Source organism: Bos taurus, chromosome 27, assembly GCF_002263795.3.
Source record: "Bos taurus isolate L1 Dominette 01449 registration number 42190680 breed Hereford chromosome 27, ARS-UCD2.0, whole genome shotgun sequence".
Lineage (NCBI taxonomy): Eukaryota > Metazoa > Chordata > Mammalia > Artiodactyla > Bovidae > Bos > Bos taurus.
This window is the reverse complement of record NC_037354.1, coordinates 25,252,772-25,264,636: the sequence shown is the minus strand read 5'-3', so window position 1 is coordinate 25,264,636 and position 11,865 is coordinate 25,252,772. Positions and strand designations below refer to the sequence as shown.

Here is an 11,865-nt window from a genome sequence, read left to right as displayed (position 1 = left end):
CTACTTTTTTTTTTATTGGTTTTTAAAAGTTAATTTATTTTTTATTGAAGGATAATTGCTTTACAGAATTTTGCTGTCTTCTCTGAAACCTCAACACGAATCAGCCACAGCTATACATATATCCCCTCCTTTTTGAACCCCCTTCCCATCTCCCTCCCCATCCCACCCCTCTAGGTTGATACAGAGCCCCTGTTCGAGTTTCCTGAGACATACAGCAAATTCCCATTGGCTATCTATTTTACATACGGTAATGTAAGTTTCCATGTTACTCTTTCCATGCATCTCACCCTCTCCTCCCCTCTCCTCATGTCCATAAGACTATTCTCTATGTCTGTTTCTCCATTGCTGCCCTGAAAATAAATTCTTCAGTACGATTTTTCTAGATTCCATATATATGTATTAGAATATGGTATTTATCCTTCTCTTTCTGACTCTCCTCACTCTATATACTAGGTTCTAGGTTCATCCACCTCATTAGAACTGACTCAAATGTTTTCTTTTTATGGCTGAGTAATATTCCATTGTATACATATACCACAACTTCTTTATCCATTCATCTGTCGATGGACATCTAGGTTGAAAAATATGGAATGCTTTACAAATTTGCATGTCATCCTTGTGCAGGGGCCATGCTAATCTTCTCTGCATTCTTCCAATTTTAGTATATGTGCTGCTGAAGCCAGCACTGATATTTTCGTCCATTTTCCTATCTTTGGGATTCAAGTTCTTCCATCTGTCTTCTCTGGCTTCTGACGTGGGCCTGGCCTTCTTATTTAAAGGGCTATGAATACTAATTTTCCTTAGTTTATTTTATCCCTGTGTAGGCTGTTTTTCCTGCATTTTGAGGCCACCAGTGTTGGGCTATCTCGTTTTCACTGAACACCTGTGAACCCTTATCCGGTTCCTCCAGAGGTTCTTCTGCCAATCCGGTCTAACTGCAAGCCCTATGGCCTGTAGTCTCTGTAGAATTCACCTTACTTGTTTATGTGTTAGTACCAAGGGATGTTTATTCAATATTTACTTACCTTATAACATAGTGTGGGGGAGGAAGACATTTTCCTCTACCCCTCTAGGTTCTTCTGGCTGGTCTAAGAACCAAATTGACATGAGACATATTAACAGGAGAAAATCAAACAAAAGTTTAGTAACAGGAATACATGGGAGAGACCAAGGAGAATCGAGGAACTTGTCAAAATGGCCCAAGCCCTCACCTTAAATACCATCTTCAGCTAAAGACAAAAGAGGGTGAATAATGGGGGGTTATCAGGAAGGGCACAGTAAAGAACGGCAAGGTTGTACAGATTTAAGTCATTGCCTTCTTCATGGTTCAGAGATTCTAGAGATTTGGTCATCTTTCTCTTCCTGATACATGGAGGGAGACACCCCTACATTTAGAGATTTCCCTTACAAATATAAACATTTCTTACAAAAGAGTAACTCCTACTTAGCTTAAAGAATTTTTCACATGTCTGCTGTTTCTTAGAAAATAATCATCGTAAAATAGTTAAAAAACTAAGGAGACATTTAAAAATTAATTCATTTATTTTAATTGGAGGATAATTATTTTACAATATTGTGGTGGTTTTTGCCATACATAGACATGAATCGGCCACAGGTGCACATGTGTCCCCTCCCATCCTGAACCCCCCTCCCACCCCATCCCTCTGGGTTGTCCCAGAGCACGGGCTTTGAGTGCCCTGCTTCATGCACCAAACTTGGACTGGTCATCTATTTTTTATTTTTTAAAGGAGATGCTCTTTTGCAATAGAACAAGGGAGACAGAGGGACTTCCCTGGTGGTCCAATGGCTAAGACTCTATGCTCCTAATGCAAGGGACCCAGGTTCAATCCTTGGTCAGGGAACTACATTTAAGGTGTCACAACTAAGACCAGCCAAATAAGTAAATAAATACTGAAAGAAGAAGAAGGGAGAGAGAATCTGAGTGACATGTAAGACAAGGACATCAAGATAAGCACATTTAAAGATCACTGCGCCAGCCAGGAGGCATAAGCCAGCAATGTGACCATGGACAATTCACTTAATTTTTCTGAGGTACAGCTTCCAAATATAGAAAACAAAGCAATTAGATAGTTTCTTAAGTTCTTTCCAGCCTGTATGATTCTCTAGTATTTTGAGTTTTAAAAGGAAGTTCTCAATATAAATATTCTTTCAAGAATAATGGTTAACTGCCCCAGCTTGAGCACAAGCAGAACTCTGTGTTAATTTCCTCACATTCCAGGTTGGATTTCCACTTGTGCCTTTGACAAAGTAAGTATTGGCTTTTTAGAATTTTGTAATTACCTTGAGACTAGTGTATTGACGTGGTTCTCAGAACAATCTTAGCATACTGGGAACTTAGGACTCTAGCAATGTTACAGTGCGTTATTCATTCTTTGGTATTTAGTTTGACACTTATTCTTCTTTTTCAGCCATATTGACTTATATATCATTAGCCCCCAAATGCACCAAAGGGCAATTGCATTGATTATTTTAGTTCTACTCATTTATTGCTTCCTAATTCATCTTTTACAGCAAAACTCCCCTTGTCAACAGGCCAGAAGAGCTGAGTTTGCATCATAGTCATACCTTCCAATCAAGTGCAGAGACTACTTTAAAAGTAACAGGAGTAAATCACGAGATAGGAAAAACACTTGCTAAATGGAAAATGATTTTGGAAACCTTTATTTGAGAGTATCTTAGGAGAGGAATGAATGGAGCTACTGAACTGCATTGTATTAGAGAAGGAAAAAAGTATAAACCAATTTCTGCAAAACTGTACGATTTTCATTGAAAAATCTCCCTGATTGATTACATGTCATACAACATGGGTTAATCTGAGATTCAAATAACCCAAAGGTTTCTAAGAACCCAGCAGAGAGGGAATCTTTTGGGTAGCAAGACTATCTCTGAAGAGGGTATCTTTTCTTCCATGTAGTCAGAGCCTAGAAAAAAAGAAGAGTAAGAAAGTCTCTCTCACCTAGGAATTTAAATATTTTTGGTAAACTCTTCTGAAGTTTATTTTTTCTAATGGAGGCTCCAATCTGGGGGAGATTGGGTTTGTAGACAACAAGTCTCCCATCATCATCTTTAGTTGTTTTTGTTGTTTAGTTGCTAAGTCATGTTTGACTCTTTGTGACCCAGTCGACTGCAACATGCCAAGCTTTCCTGTCTTCCACCATCTCCTGGAGTTTGCTCAAATTCATGTCCATTGAGTTGGTGATGCCATCCAACAATCTCATCCTCTGCCTCCCCTTTCTCCTTTTGCCTTCAATCTTTCTCAGCATCAGGATCCTTTCCAGGGAGTTTGCTCAAGTTCACATCATGTGGCCCAAGTACTGGAGCTTCAGCTTCAGCATCAGTCCTTCCAATGAATACTCAGGGCTGATTTCCTTTAGGATGGACTGGTTTGATCTCCTTCATCATTGACTGGTTTGAACTTCATCATCTTATCCTTCTTAAATATCTGTCACAGTATTACAGTGTTTTTAGCTGCAAATGAAGAGAAACACTAACTGGTGGGTCTAACCCTAAACTGAAACCATTTCCCCCACAATCTTTCTGCTGGGTTTGTGTGGCGAGTGTTACTTTCATAATTAACCAGTCATTGTCTTGTCTTGGACAAAAGAATGATCAGTCACAATGTGGCAAAACCAGACAACAAAAAAATAAGAACTAAGCCACAAAAGTAAAAATATACAAATGAGACTCCCCCAAACTAAAAAGGCTCTGCCCAGGAAACAAATCATCAACAAAATGAAAAGACAACCTACATAATGGAAGAAATGTTCACATCATATATCTGATCAGAATGGCTATTATCAACAAGGTAAAAAATCACAAGTGTTTATGAGAATGTGGGGAAAAGGCAACACCTGTGCACTTCTGGTGAGAATGTAAGCTGGTGCAGCCACTGTGGAAAACAGTGCCGGCGTTCTTTAAAAGCTTAAAAATAGAACTACCACATGATCCAGCAATCCCACTTCCAGTTTTCTTCCTGAAAAAAACAAAAACACGATTTTGAAAAGACATCTGCAGCTTCATGTTCATTGCAGTGGTATTTATATAATGGAATATTATTTGGCCATGAAAAAGAAGGAAATTCTGACTTTTGCTACAACACAGATGCATCTTGAGGGCATTATGCTAAGTGAAGTGAGTCAGACAGAGAAAGACAAACACTGTATGATGTTTTATAATGAACTGATAGAGAATAGGCCAGTGGTTGACAGAGGCAGGGGGTGGAGGGTTTGCAAAAACTGGGTGTGCGTGACCAAAAGGTACAAACTTCGTGTTACAAGACAAATCAGTTCTGGAGATAAAATGTGCAGCGTGGTTACTATAGTGAACAATACTGTGTTGTATATTTGAAAGTTGCTAAGACAGTACATCTTGAAAGTTCTCATCACATGCATTTCTACTGTAACTATATATTATGATGGACGCTAATTAGATTTACTGCAGTGATCATTTAGCAATATATACACATATCAAGCCATTATGTTGTATACCTAAAACTAATACAATGTTACATGTCAATAACATCTCAATAAAAAATTTTAAGTATAAAACCTGACTCATGCAGAGATCCCATTTTGTGGGGAGTTTGTGTACTTTTACTGTCCAACCCCTCGCTTCTCAGTCTCTCTTCTCCTCAGCCTGTAGAATTTCTTCCCTTTCCATAGGTCACTCATCTTGACCACAGGTAAATATCAGGATGCATGGAAAAGAGCCTTCTGAGTGCTAACCTAGAGGAGGTAAGGGCTGAGTGGCAAACAGAGGTGACCCCCATCCTGGGCACTGAGACACATACATAGAGGACCTTGATCAAAGCCTATGTTCTTTTTCAATAATAACTAAAATGATTTACTCAATCTGGATTCCCAGTCCACAGATAATCAGAAACTAAAGCTGAGAATGAAAAATGATACCTCACAGGCTGAAAGTGATGATGGAGACCAAAAAAAAAAAAAAAGGCTATAAAACAGGTACAACTAAAAAACCTATAGAGTTCAGAGGGCATTTCATGAATGACTCACCACTCAATAGCCTCAGAATCAATTCCCCTGTGTTTTTATATTTTAATTGTACAAGCATTGTACCTCAGTTCAGTTCAGTCACTCAGTCGTGTCCGACTCTTTGTGACCCCATGAATCACAGCATGCCAGGCCTCCCTGTCCATCACCAACTCCCAGAGTTCACTCAGACTCATGTCCATCGAGTCAGTGATGCCATCCAGCCATCTCATCCTCTGTCGTCCCCTTCTCCTCCTGCCCTCAATCCCTCCCAGCATCAGAGTCTTTTCCAATGAGTCAACTCTTCGCATGAGGTGGCCAAAGTACTGGAGTTTCAGCTTTAGCATCATTCCTTCCAAAGAAATCCCAGGGCTGATCTCCTTCAGAATGGACTGGTTGGATCTCCTTGCAGTCCAAGGGACTCTCAAGAGTCTTCTCCAACACCACAGTTCAAAAGCATCAATTCTTCAGCGCTCAGCCTTCTTCACAGTCCAACTCTCACATCCATACATGACCACAGGAAAAACCATAGCCTTGAGTAGACAGACCTTTGTTGGCAAAGTAATGTCTCTGCTTTTTAATACGCTATCTCATAACTTTCCTTCCAAGGAGTAAGCGTCTTTTAATTTCATGGCTGCAGTCACCATCTGCAGTGATTTTGGAGCCCCCAAAATAAAGTCTGACACTGTTTCCACTGTTTCCCCATCTATTTGCCATGAAGTGATGGGACCGGATGCCATGATCTTCGTTTTCTGAATGTTGAGCTTTAAGCCAACTTTTTCACTCTCCACTTTCACTTTCATCAAGAGACTTTTGAGTTCCTCTTCACTTTCTGCCATAAGGGTGGTGTCATCTGCATATCTGCATTGTACCTAGTAGGTCTTAAAGCTTGGTTTTAAAAACAATAGTCTTCAGTAATCTGTAAACTTCCATGGTACTGAACTGCTCACTACCATAAATGCTTTTAAATGAGATACCATTACAGCAGGAATAGAGATAAAATCCCAGGATTAGTGGGCCTGTGTTGTGTGCACTCTTTGGCTAAATGAGGCTGCTCAACTCCTAAAATACCCTCATCCCTGGAGGCCAGCACCAGAGAAGCCTGAGTGCTCGCATTGGTCATTAGATGACAAAGCAAGAGACATACAGCTTGCCCAACCTGGAGGTGACCAAGACACTAGGAAGGCGCCTGCACATTTTATTTGAGGGTAGCACCAAGCCCAAGATGTCAGCTGGGGCATGAGTCAGAGAGACCTCTTGTGGCTTCTGCACTAGAAGGGCTGAGTGTCTTATCAGCAAATCACTGAAGAAGGTAAACCCCTCACCTACAACACCCTTCCAATTCTTTGACACTTTTCAAACACTTGCCTCTTCTAATGTCAAGTTCAAGGCTCACCTTATCCACAGGGCCTACACTGACCATTTGGGCCTTTTCTGGCCTCTCCTTCCTCAGAAGACTGCTCATGTTGTTATCCAGCTCATTCATCTGGCACTTGCCATCATGTTTTATATTGTTAGCTCTCATTTCCTTGCCAACTGCTTGGTGAGCTCTTAGAAGTCACAGGCCATCGTAGAGGCTCTCACATCTCCCATAGCAAATAGCATGGGGCCTTGAACACAGCACAGTCTCAATAAATAACGCTCTTCTTGTGCAAAGAGATGGACATGACTTAGCAACTGAAGAAGAACAACAACTTCATCGAGCAAATATTAATTGGTTGCCTACTATGTGTCAGCTACACAAAATCCCTGTCCTCATGGAGTTCACAGTCTGGAGGGGGAAGGTGGTTGAGGACAAACACAGAAAATGTATGTTACCTTAGATAGTGCAAGTGCTAAGGATAAAACATTACATGAAATGTGGGTGGTGGGGGAGGCTTTGAAATTTTAGATTGTGTTTAGAAATAATCTAAATTATTTATAAATTTAGAAATTTTAGATCAAGGAGAAGGTGACTTTCAAGTAAAGACCTGAAGAAATCAGTGAGTGAGCCATACAGACATCTGGGGAAATGCATTTCAGGCAGAGGGAACAGCAGGCAGAAAGTGTGTTAGTCACACAGTAGTGTCCAACTCTTTGTGACCCCATGGACTGAAGCCCACCAGACTCCTGTGTCCATGGGATTCTCCAGGCAATAATACTGGAGTGGGTTGCCATTCCCTTCTCCAGGCAGAGAACTCTGTTAATTAGGGTATTAATAGACACTGTTGCTAAACCCCTGGGATCAGGACTTTATATTAACTTGAAAAGTCCTGCTTATTATATATAGCATATATAGTAAAGCTGGCATTAACAGACACTATTGTGAAGTTTTCAGGTGTATATATGTGTGTGTGTGTATCTCAAGATATATGATACTGATATGATACATATATGGTATAATATTAAAGCCTGGCACCAGCAGACACGACTATAGAACCCCCGGGAGCAGGACTGCTCAAGCTGTAAGAACATAAGCTGTAATAAACCAAGTTCTACCCAGCCCTTAGAAGATTAGGCTGACGGTCTTAAATTTTTGGGTGTCTTTGGCCATGGCACAGGTGATACAACTTAGATTATCAGCCCCAGGCAGTCCCGTTCGCCACAGCAGGCACACTGGTCCTAACCAATGGAAGAACAGTCCCGCTTGAGTAAGTTATCAAGGAGGCTGTTAGCAAGTCCTCTCATTATTAGCTTCTGCCAGAAATTATAGTCAGGATACTTCCTTAGATGCAAGATAAATTGTCGGTGGGACTCTTGCCCATTATGAGGTGGTTTCCAGCTAGTCTGGAGTTGCCCCAGAGAGGCTCACTTTGATTGGTTAGTCAGGTGACATCACCCAGCCAATAAGAGTATTCAAGAGACCAGATGACACACATTTGTCTACCTTGGCCGCTGCAGTGGCTTCTGGCAATGAACTCAAAATGAAGCTTGAATGTACTATTGTAACTTCTCTTTCCTTCTCTGATGGGCCAAACTAGTCTCTTGCTTATGAACTTCCCTTTTATTAAGGATCTGAGGTAATAACCTGAAAGCTGTTGCACAAAACAGCATTAAGGTTTTTATCCTTTGGGGAAGACTGCGCAAGCTGACCCATCACCACTCTCCACTATTCTGCATCCCAGGGCAGAGGAGTAGCCCTGCTTTTCCGCCCCTTAGATGTCCCAGGGCCTGGTGGGAGGTGCTTGCGGCTCATTCCACCCTTACCCCCGCTTTTTTTCACCCCTTCTCTTCTGGAATTTTAGAGCTGACTTTTGAAAGTCACTTTCTGCCAAGACTTTTTTTTTTTTTTAAACATCTTGTGTATGTGCTGCTGCCAGACTGGGATTGACTTACCAAATAAAAGGACATTAGAAATCCACAGAGTCAGATCAATCTTTAATGAAAAACCAAGAAAACATTAAAAGGCTGCCACTAAGCAGCTAGGGGTTGAAGGCAACTCTAGCTAATGGGCACCCAGAGCATACTCCTCCACGCTGCCAAGTTCCAGAGAACTGGCTCTCAACCCAGCTCCGCCAAATTAGGCCAGTTCTCTACACAGCTTGTGTTGCTCAGTTGCTAATTAGGGTGATACAGAGTACCCCATCCAAATGAAGTGTCTTCTAGACATAGATGCTTTCTGAAACTTGAGGGTTTTAAAATGCTCCCTGAAACACTAGCTGCCATTTTGTAACTTGCATTGATCAGTGGTGAAGAAATTAACTAAATAGCTTCTGTTCTCACTAACCGATGCAATAGTAATGCTAAAATGATTTGGAGATGGAGAGATATTTGGAGGAAGAAATCTGTTTTATTTTGGTGGAACAATTTACAATGATTTAGGACGTCTGAGGCTTTTAAAAGATTGAGATAGAGTGATTCTCTTTGTAAATTCTCTGATGTTTTCTAATCAACTGATTTTTTAGAGCACTTTTTCTCACCTCTAACTGACATTAGAATCACCATACGGGTGGATGGAGTACTGCCACCCAATGCAAACGAATCACCCAGAAACTCTGGAGGTAGAGCCCAGAGACCGGTAATTTTCTTCCAAATCTCTTTAGTTGATTGTAATGTGAAGCTGGGGGTGAGAACCGTTGTTCCACAGAAATCAATTTTAGTGTTTCAAATAACCTTCTTTTTTTTAATGTAGAATGGAAACAAAAGTGTTATATAGGACTTTGAAAAGCCTCATTGTTACTAGCCCTGTTTAGCTCCATGGCTTTGGATACATCCCTTCTTGGGTTGCTTTTCACCTTCAAAATGAATTTTTCTCAAAGACGTTGAGAAAATGAGCAGAAGTACTATATTAGTTTGCTCAAGCTGCCATAACAAAGTTCCATAGACTGGGAAGGCTTAAACAATAGAATTTTGTTTTCTCAACATAGTTCTAGAGGCTAGAAGTCCAAGATCAAGATGTCAGAAGGTATGGCTTCTTCTGGGGCCTTTCTCCTTGGCTTAGAGATAGCCATCTTCTTTTTGTGTCTTCATATGGTACTCCCTCTATATTTCTTTGTATCTTACTCTCTTTTTGTAAGGACATGAGACATACTGAATTAGAGTCCAGTCATATGACCTTACTCTACTTCATTAAAGACCCTAGATCCAGACACAGTCATCTTTGGAGGTAGTCAGGGTTACAATTTGAACATATGAATTATCGTGGGAGATAGAATTCAGCCATAACAGGTACTGTGAAGTAAAGTGCATTTTTTGTGTGTGTAGGAGACAAAAAAATTTCTTTTTAAAATAAGTTTTTTTTTGTTTGTTTGTTTTCTAAAGACATTGAGAATAAATTCAGAAGTTGCCTGGGCATGTGTAGTATAAAGTCTTGAACCATGGCCCATCATGGTGGGAAAATCGTGCCAGAGGAAGGAAGTCTCAGGCCCAGTGAAAACCCAGTGCTGGGGTATTCCAGAGATGCCTTGTAAAGATGTAAGCGATCACCTACTCACTTGAATTCTTCAATTGCCTCCATTGTTCAGGATGTCCCAGACAGCCTAGGGTGCTATAAGAGCGTGTGTAATAGACGTTCCCATCCAAAGAGGTCTCTGCTTTCTTGGCTCTTCCAGTGCTTATAAAATTTGTATTTGTATAAAAGGCAAAGCAATGTATACAATGTATGAAGCCTTGGTGCTCTAAAGTTCTAGATCTGTTTAGTTAAAATGCTAAAATATAATTTTTAGATCTTAATTATCCACTCCCTAAATGTGTGGTTCCTGGGAAATATCACCTCAATGGGTTTCACCCAAGGCCCTCAGTTTAGTTTTTGTAAAATCGCATGTTTCAGGAAAAGGGAAGATGAAGAATATAGAAGCAAAGCAGAGAGGTACACGTACATAGTGTGTGTATGTGTGTGTGTGTGTGTGTGTGTGTGTGTGTGTGTATGTGGTAATGGGTGTACTGATAAGGGAGCATAAAACCAAAAAAAAGCCAAATGTAAGCCATGGTGCTATCATGGGGGGAGACCATGTACCAGGGTTGAGGGTTTAGAATACTGCACCAGACACGTGATATTCTGAGTTTCTGTTTGAATGAATCTTCCAGTCTCCTGACTTTACTTTCAACAGGAGCAAAGATAATCACCATTTTGTGTGAAGTCTATGCTCTAAACCAATCACGGTGCCATTCCTTCAATAAGTCGTTTCTGAGACACTTTCGTGTGCACAGCACTGTCCAGAGCACCAGGCACCATGAAGAGGTATGAGATATACCACGACTTCCCAGGAGCTTGGAGTTGAGTTGAACAGACAGTGCATATACAAGTTCAAAGGTAAGCAACACCATGAAACTTGCAGCAATGAAAAGGCTGTCATAGGGTGATGGTTTATAAATGTCCCTGTAGAGTCCTAAAGGAAAGATTCGATCCTTCTAGAACTAAAGGCGGCAATAAGAGATGTGAATTCAGAGCTGTCCTGGTAGACTGGACTCAGGGCAAGGAAAAATGGAGAGGAGAAACTTCAAAAATGGAAAACGAGGATAAAATGGCCTAGCTGTTTTTGTTTGTTTTTCACTGGTTTGTTTTAATAGATTTCATGGATCAGATCTGGGATTCAGGAGAAAATCACTGAACACATTTATAATAAAATTCAAGTCAAATTTCAGTCAATCTCTCAGCTTCTAACAGGTCTTTCTTTCAGCCCCATCCCTACTCCAAACAAATAGGCCAACAAACATATGACTTAATGACCAGCTCACACTATGATCCCTGTCAGTGGGAAACTAGATCATGGCCAAGGGCATGGTCATTTAAAAGGGTCCAGTTTGGTCCTCAGTATAAACTGGTCATTACAGAACATGTGAGACTTGACCCTCCTGCAGGAACCTGCCCAGCGTGGCTAAAATTGGCCTCCTGAATTAGACATCGCTAAGGAGAGAAAATACACCATGGGCTGAGGGCCTTTCAAAAGTCTTTTCTTTCTGTAAAAGGAAATGAGGCCAAAGTCAGCAACCAGAGTAGACTCAAATTTATAAAAGCTATCTAGATTCTACCTCAGGAATGTGAAGGAAATTTAGGTCTCCCTTAAGCAACGTCTTTTTATCCAATTTGCTTTAAAAAAAAAAAAAAAAAGCTGTTTTGTGTTTGGGGTTACCATCCCTTTTCTGTTATTTTTGAAAAATCTGCTGCTTTAAAAATAAAAGCCTAGTATATGGAATATCAGAAGTGATGACTGTTTTAAACAAAGAAGCCCTTTTCTCCATCCTCTGTCGCAGGCCTCTGCACATGGGCGTGAGACCGATCTGCTCTTTGGACCTCAGAATGAGTGAGCACACTCGGGCGTGATCAGCCTGCCCTTTATCCCTCCGAGATCGAGGTGTTCCTCCATCCAGCCCAGGAGGCCAGCAAACCATTGTGCAATCTGTTCCACCCACACAGGCCCTATGGGATTGCTAC

General features: G+C 40.9%; 1 non-coding gene across 1 annotated transcript; it reads right to left on the bottom strand.

Moving 5' to 3' along the window:
- Window positions 1–579: 579 nt before the first annotated feature.
- LOC112444659 (U6 spliceosomal RNA) lies at window positions 580–686 on the bottom strand. The gene has a single exon (XR_003033028.1). It is a non-coding gene; the product is annotated as a U6 spliceosomal RNA (small nuclear RNA).
- Between the last annotated feature and the right edge of the window lie 11,179 nt (window positions 687–11,865).